This window comes from Sinocyclocheilus grahami, unplaced genomic scaffold (genome assembly GCF_001515645.1).
Source record: "Sinocyclocheilus grahami isolate Dianchi unplaced genomic scaffold, SAMN03320097.WGS_v1.1 scaffold409.1, whole genome shotgun sequence".
Taxonomy (NCBI): Eukaryota; Metazoa; Chordata; class Actinopteri; order Cypriniformes; family Cyprinidae; genus Sinocyclocheilus; species Sinocyclocheilus grahami.
In genome coordinates this window covers 169,915-177,971 of record NW_015505588.1, presented here as the reverse complement: position 1 = coordinate 177,971, position 8,057 = coordinate 169,915, and the positions used below count along the sequence as shown (strand labels likewise).

The following is an 8,057-nucleotide window of genomic DNA, read 5'->3' as shown; positions in this document are numbered from 1 at the left end:
GGGTGTGCGTGGCGAAACACGCACGCCAACTGTCATTGGCTTGTTTAGTTAACACTCGAAGGTGATTGGGCTCTCGGGCGAGATCCCAATTCGTCAGTCACTGACGTAACGTAGAACGTGACTGACTGAATGGGAACCTGTTTTCATGTTTGTTACTATTAACGTGTCCTCAGAGTGATTACAAGCTTTAAACTGCCATTTGCTACAGCTGTATAAGCACATGCTAAAATACTGCTGCTGATATGCTTAATATTTCACTGCTGCATACAATGCAAACTGCTAACATGACACTTAGTTTAAAATTGTTTACAGTTGCTCATTTTGTATTCAATTAGGCAGACCACGCAAATATACGCAGCAATATGGATTAAAAGAGCATTCACTTATGTTGATTTAGGCTGCTCTGAAGTGCGCTGCCAACTGCTACAGCAAACAAAAGCCAGGTATTTGAATATTGAGCAGCGAGCTCATTGGCTACCGATACAGGAGAGAACCAATCAGCTGCCATGTGACAATGATGTCGCTAGGTCAGATTGAGCTAGACCTATCGGACTGCGCAGTCTAGAGTTTCATGCCAGAACTCTGTATATGAACTAGACAAAATGACTAGCAATATGGGCACTATCTTCTCTAACACATTAGAAGCTGTTGCCCCCATTAAAAATAAAAAAAAGGTTAGAGAAAAACATACTGTGCCATGGTACAACAGCAATACCCATTGTCTCAAGAAAGAAACTCATAATCTTGAATGCAAATGGAGGAAAACTAACTTGGAGGTTTTTTGAATTGCATGGAAAAACGCCTCAGGTTACGTATGTAACCCTAGTTCCTCGAGGGAACGAGAACGGGCTTCCGAACCCGGTGAGCGAGCGCTGGATCTGGCGGGTGAGGAAGAAGATAGGGACTCGCCCGTCTCCATTCCCTCCGCCAGTTCCAGCTGTGAACCCCACGAGCGTAATCGCCGCTCCGCCTCGGCGGAAGCGGGACCCGCACCGCGGGGAACACTTGTGAAGGCACCCTCCGCAAAGAGTGCCTTGCGAGAGCGGAGAACATGCATCGGGAGACGCTCGCAATGCGGGCAGTCAGCTCTCTCAAGAGCTGACTCAGCATGCTCCGCTCCCAGGCAGACAACGCACAAACTGTGTGTATCCGCCCCCGAAATGAAACGCGGACAGGGAGGAACACACGGTTTGAAACGCTGGCTGCCTTCGCCCATAGTCAAATGACGTGACTTGCCATGTGCTTTAGACATACTTGTATCTTTTATTTCTAACCCTACGGGACAGACAACACCAAATATGACTCACAGACAGATATCAGAACGACACACACACAGAGCGCTTGCTGAATGACAAAAAGCTGACGCTGGTCTCACCGCACGTGCTTTTATAGCCTCCTGGTCATTACGTCACCCGCCGTGACGTCTCGCCCATCTATTGGTCTGATTACACACGAAATTCAGAGCCCGTCACGCTGAACGGCGTTCCCCTAGCGTTTCTCGACGCAGCTCGAGTTCCTGAAGAGGAACAGTATGTACAGCTGTAGACAGGCTCTAAAAACTGCCAGGGCTGAGCATGTCCGCAAACTCATAGAATATAACCAACACAATCAAAGGTTTTTATTTAGCACAGTGGCTAGATTAACAAACAATCAGATGCCACCTAAACCAAATATTCCCTCACAGTTTGGTAGTGATGACTTTATGAATTTCTTCACTGATAAAATAGATAGCATCAGAAATACAATAACAAATGTAGAATCGACAGCGTCTTGTAATTCAGCTTCATTAATTGCACCCAAAGAAAAACTGCAGTGCTTTACAACTATAGGACTGGAAGATCTAAATAAACTTAGCATTGCATCTAAAACAACATGTTTATAAGATGCTGTACCCACTAAATTACTGAAAGAGTTGTTACCTGTAGCAGAAGAACCGCTTCTCAATATTATTAACTCGTCGTTATCTCTAGGTCACATCCCAAAACCATTCAAGCTGGCGGTTATTAATCCTTTTATTAAGAAACCTCTTATTAAGATGCTAACCCTCAAACAACATACAAAACTACCAAATTTTGCTATAATGGACATAAACTTGAGACAGTCACCACTGATAAGCTATTACTAAATATACTGTAATGTAGAATCTTTAATTTTCTGTAAAGCTGCTTTGCACCAATTTGCATCGTGAAAAGTGCTATGCAAATAAACTTGAATTGTACTGAATTGAATAAAAAAGACGGTGTCATTACTTTGCCTTTCCGTTCTTAAATCTGAATTACTGTCAGTGTTGTCTAGTTTACAGTAATGTGCTGTCATTCTTTTTATTATTTTCATATATTGACTATTTGTCCTGCCTCAGGCTTCATTTGTTTGTGATGCCCATTGTTCTTTAATTGAACCCAGATGAGATATAATCTCACATCTCAGTGTGGGCTTGTTATTAGAAACATCAGTTTAAATTCACAATGCATTTGCATCTTCTTTTGTCTATTGTAATTGTGGTATCTTAAAGTGAACTCAGGGAAATATTAGTGAGATTAATCATGACAACATTTTTATTTACTGTAGCTTGCTGTGTAAAAAAAGACTGTTTGAAAAGTCAACAGAACCTTCTCAAAAGTATTGAAATTTCTGTTTTATTAATTGCCAGTTGTGGCAAGAGGCTTTGAACTATAGTTCTATGTCCAGGGTATCATGACTGTTTATTATTTGAAATCACTTGTGTGCGATTATTTTTCTCAGCAATTAGGAAACAAAGTCACATACAGTATGTAGCCTACAGGAGTACAGGATACTTATTATTTGCTTTTGCCATATGTTTATTTATTTCACAGTAAATGTATGCTTTGTAATACATACTTTTCGTGAATCGAATTGTGTCTCTTTTGTTTCACAGAGGGTATGTTTCATACCCCATTGGCATAAACTGTTTGGTTACAAAAGAAAAATCCAAAACTCAAAACAGTTGGTTCTGAAATTTGTCATGACACCACGACACTCACTAAGGAGTCAAATTACACTAAAACAAGAAAACAAAATAAAGAAAAAGGCGAGACAAAAGGGGTGAAATTATATTACAGGGTTTACCACAGGGAGGAAAAAGCAGCAAATAAGAAAGAATTCAAGAAGAGATGAGAGGAGCTGTGTGAATTAAGCAGCCTGTCAGCAGCTACTTCAATAACATTTTCTCTACTGTGCATCCCAAAACATTGGGCTTTATCTGCCTCCACACCAACAGATACAAGCAATAATTACTGCATCAGGCTGATTGGGGCAGAGGGAGGGGAATCTCCAAAAACAGCTGGACGTTGATCAGGCCACTCAGACTCTCACAACTTTCTTACTACCACTCAAAATTTGGCAACTGTAGAACCACTCAAAATCAGGCAACTGTAGCAGGATATCTGTTCAAAACTTTGGACTTGGTAAGATTGATTTAATTGATTGATTGATTGATTGATTGATTGTTTTTAAAAGAAGTCTCTCATGCAGACCAAGACTGCATTTAGTTGATCAAAAAATATTTCTATTTTCTATTTTAATATATTAAATATATTACATTTTATACAATGTATTCCTGTGATGGCAAAGCTGAATTTTCAGCAAAAATACTGATTAACAACATGATTTTGAAATTGTTCATTGAGTATTTCACTGTGTGTTTATCATGCAGAAGATGTTGTTCAGTGCTCTTGTAACCTTGGAAAACCTATAGACTCAAGTTGATGCTTTTGTGTCTGCACATTTTTTTTTTGTATTATTGGCATGTTTCCCATCTTATCAACATGAAATTGAAGATAAATATCTACATATATCAATATCCATTCTGTGGGCATGGAAAAAAAAATCCACTTGAATAAGCTGAGCTGACAGCGGGACAGCAACAACATAGCAAGAAAGTTTAATTGAATATTTATTGACTAACTATTGCAGCAGGGGATCTTAGTGACCAACACAGTGAGACGCCGACAATGGGTTTTTCCTTTCCCAAGAGACACAATAAAGCTTTAACGAGCCGTCCCATTTCCTCACGTCTCCCCTTCTTTGTCTCCATGAGCGAGGACCAGTCACGTACAGAGGGTCCGCATTATGTGACCGATCAATTAAACCCTGACTGAGGCAGAGCGCTTACTTCTGTCAGGGCTTCAGAATAGTCTCACAGGAACACATTCCCATTCGAACACTTGACTGTATTCATGAGGGTCCCTTTAAGACATATAATCTGGCTGATTTATGTTTGATTTTAATATATGTATTATATATTTTTATACATTTGACTATGCTATCCCACAGGCAGCAAATCATGTGCTTCACTGATTTGACTTAAAGACTACATATATACCAAGACAATTCAACTCATATTAATATGAATGGGAGAAAGTGCAAGATTAAATATGGCAGAATACGTCTCGGCTTCTAAATAAAAGTGCCAATTGCCAGTCACTGTTCATGTTAGATGTTGCTGATTTGAAACATGGTATTTAAATGTGAGTGTGACAAGCAGTTTTTGAGATTTCCCCATTCAAATAGATATGACTTGGTCTTGGTGGATGCCCAAAGTAGCTGTCTGTAGGCATTGCAAATATGGCCAAAGAGTGAACAGACTTTCCTTAAAAGGGATTTTGATTCACTCCCATTGGTTGTTTGGTCATTTGCATAATGTCAGCTTGTCACATCACTGGACACACCCACATTTTATAGCTGGAAATTGCCAACTCTGAACATAAATGGCTTTTAGTCTCTTTTTATTATCTTTTTATTACCCCATTCTTCTTACTGTATAGTTTTATTTGATTTGTTTTAAACATAAAATATATTATTTAAATATAGCCTATATTGAGCTTGTGCATTGGCTGACATGTCACTGTATCAATTTCTGTCACTCATCATTCTATATTTGAATATGTGTGCTTATGTTATTTTGTGTTTAGAAAATTAGGATATCTAAGCTGTGTCTGAGTCCGAATGTACCAAAAAGCACTAATTGTAGACTGCTGATTGCTTCTGAAATTGCTCTGATATGAGAGACATCACTATGATCTAATCTAGATCACTTGGAGGGCTGGATAAAATTCATTGATGAGCTGGATTTGGTTCTGATCCATATAATCCAGCAGTCTAACTTGGCTGTGACGTTAACCACAGGTTTCTGCTATGATTGACAGATCAAGAGCTGATCAATTATTGATTTGGTCATTTGCCCAAGGCAGTCTGGGGTGTCAAACACCTGATGCCCTCCAAGATCTCTCCTTTCTTCCATTCATGTGAATAAATTCATCTCAAACTCTCAGCTATATATAGTATATTAGTGCTATGAATCCAATGCCATGTCCTCTCATTAGTATCTGGCTAATCCTTGGCATGGCTGTCAAGACAAGATGTAAGATCTGTTGTTCAGAGCAGCACCTGGTCCTTTGATGGTGTTTTTGAAGTAGGAATAGCAATAATAATTTCCAGACAAAATGTCTTTAAAGCTGCTTTACACTTCAGCATATGAAATTGTATTTTTATGAAAGCAGACAACATGACTAGCTATTTATTTTCACTCTTTGTGTTTGAGTAAACAAACTCTTTCCCCAGAGGGTCAAAATGATTCATTTTTAGACCGAAATAAATTGAAATGGTCTTTCATTTGCTTTCTGAACAACTGCTGGGAGACAAACCCTGAACACACCCTCAGCTCCTCGTCAGCTTATAGTAGCTACATCCAAAACTTTTGTGGTAGAAACAATATTAAAAATGAGAAAGCAGAACTGCTCTTTATTTACTGCTGCAGCAGCATGAGAATTAAAGATCAATACATGAACATGAAGAATACAAATAAATAAGTGCAGAAGATATTTGAAACGCAAATGGACCTACATACTTTCAGAGTTTGTAGTAGACTTTAGTTTCTCTACTTTTAAAAGCCTATGTTCTATTAAGTGAAATTATATTATATTATATTATATTATATTATATTATATTATATTATATTATATTATATTATATTATATTATATTATATTATATTGTGGGGTATGCTGTAAAATATTTTTGGAAGTTGTAAATAAAACAAAGATTATTATAGTATTCTTTACAATAAAATACTAATTAAATTTTTCACAATTTTTAGATTTAATACAATGTGTTTCTTGTCATTTCCTTGTAATTGTTTGTGAAATTTACTAGCAATTTCTGATTTAAAGTTGCTTCTACGCCATTTTTATTTTTCAGTGATTAACTACAATCTGACCACACTGGCATGTTGGCATTGTCTTATGATTTACAGTTGAATTGCAGCTTTATGGGTTAGTAAAGTTTGACCTTTTTTGGTCTACTGTTTTTGAATACCACATATTTAGACATACCACTCATTTGACATACTTCTTTTTACATATTGTATAGTAACTATAAAAGGCTGGGCTGACTCCTTTATTTTGCTGTTTACATGAGCTTTTTGCTCTAGTTTATGTGTGGAATAAAAAAAAATTGCTTACGTGACTTTCATCCATCCTACCCATATACTTGTTAGAAACAGAAATCAAAACTCTATTAGAGTATTACGGTGTCTAAATAATCCTTGTATAGAGTGGGGTGGTCTCTGTGTTGATTCATCTTGATTGACAGTATTTTCTTTATATCATCAAATTTATTCTGAACTGAGTTACAGTTGGTGGGTTTCTCAAAACATATTAAATGACCTGGAAAATGCACTGTTCGTAGGCAAAAGGGTGTATAGTAAAGTTAGGCTTTTGTCTAAGAATGGATTTTTAATTTAACTGCATTATCAGCAAGGTGGTCAGAGTATGAGCGAGTGAGAGAGAGTGTGATTGGACATGGGGGAAGAGCAGTGAAGGTTACATTAGGTAACTCTAAGTACTCAGCTACATTTACATTGCCAAGATAGATTAGATTCAGATAAGCTCATAGCAAGCTCTGATACTTCGGCTGAGAGATTGCTCTGGTGTAAAGGCTCTGTTGGATTTGTTAGAGAGATAAATATGATAGCGTGAGAGTGAGGGGCCAGTGGCCAGTTTGGTTTTAGCTTGGCACATGATGTTGCAGCATGGCACTCCGAGTGCCCTTGAGAACAGCAAAAATGCTGCCAAAAGGCTAAAACTAAAATATTCACCCAAATTATAAAACCTCCTGACATCTATTTGACATAAGTAAATAATCTGTCTAAAATCTGATCTACGGTCATGCAAAGACTACTTTACACTTCAAAAATAATACTTTGGCTGAACTTAATTCAGTTGTGAACAGTGTTTACACACTTTTGATGGGTTTTCTTCCAATTAAGATTGAATTGTGAACTCAAATGAAATTCTTTGTTTTTGATAGTTTTCTCTTCACATGAAGGTTACATACTTTCCTGACAAAGAGAATGCATTTGGTTTAATTAATTAAACAGTAAGAAATACATAAATAACTACATTGCTTTCTTTTATATATACAATAGAAGTTTATGCAATGTCCCCTTTTTGATAGCTAATTTAATGAGTGTGTGTAGCAAAAAGTACAAAATGCTTAATCCATGCTACTTGACTCTCTTTTAACAGAGTCTCTAGCTCTAACTCTTCCACATACATACATGGACTGCATACAAGTAGAAATGCTTTAGCGTGGTGTCTGGACTTCATGCATCATGTATCATCCCCATTATGCAAGCATATAGTGAGTCCTCCTCAGCCCAAAATCCCAGCAGAAACATGGACAAGAATCCCAGCAGTCTGACTATGAAATATTCATGCTGGTGCCATTCCTATTCATGGCTGGCAGAGAGCTGGGCTTAATCGAGAACACTTCTTCTTGTGTAATAACTTTGCACTTCATGCCTTCATAATGGGAGCTGATTGTCAATAGACATGAAATACCGATCACTTGGAGTTAAATGATTTGCCGGTTCCCCTTTGATATTTCCTCTATAGATGCAAAACGTATTAGCGGTCTCCATGAGGTGAAAGATTGAGTCATTTCAACCTCATCTAACCTTTAAAGACTTTCTGTGAGATATCACTTTGCTCCGGACATGCTGGGAGAGTGCGGTAATCTGCTGAATGAGTTCAAATGACT

The 8,057-nt window shown here is 37.7% G+C and overlaps 1 long non-coding RNA gene across 1 annotated transcript in view; it reads right to left on the bottom strand.

The window, feature by feature from the left end:
• The window catches only part of LOC107550861 (uncharacterized), a 21,738-nt gene that overhangs the window by 2,608 nt on the left and 11,073 nt on the right, over positions 1-8,057 (bottom strand). Inside the window, exon 2 of the long non-coding RNA XR_001604708.1 lies at positions 2,672-2,678. This is a non-coding gene — a long non-coding RNA (uncharacterized lncRNA). The remainder of the gene's footprint in view (positions 1-2,671; positions 2,679-8,057) is intronic.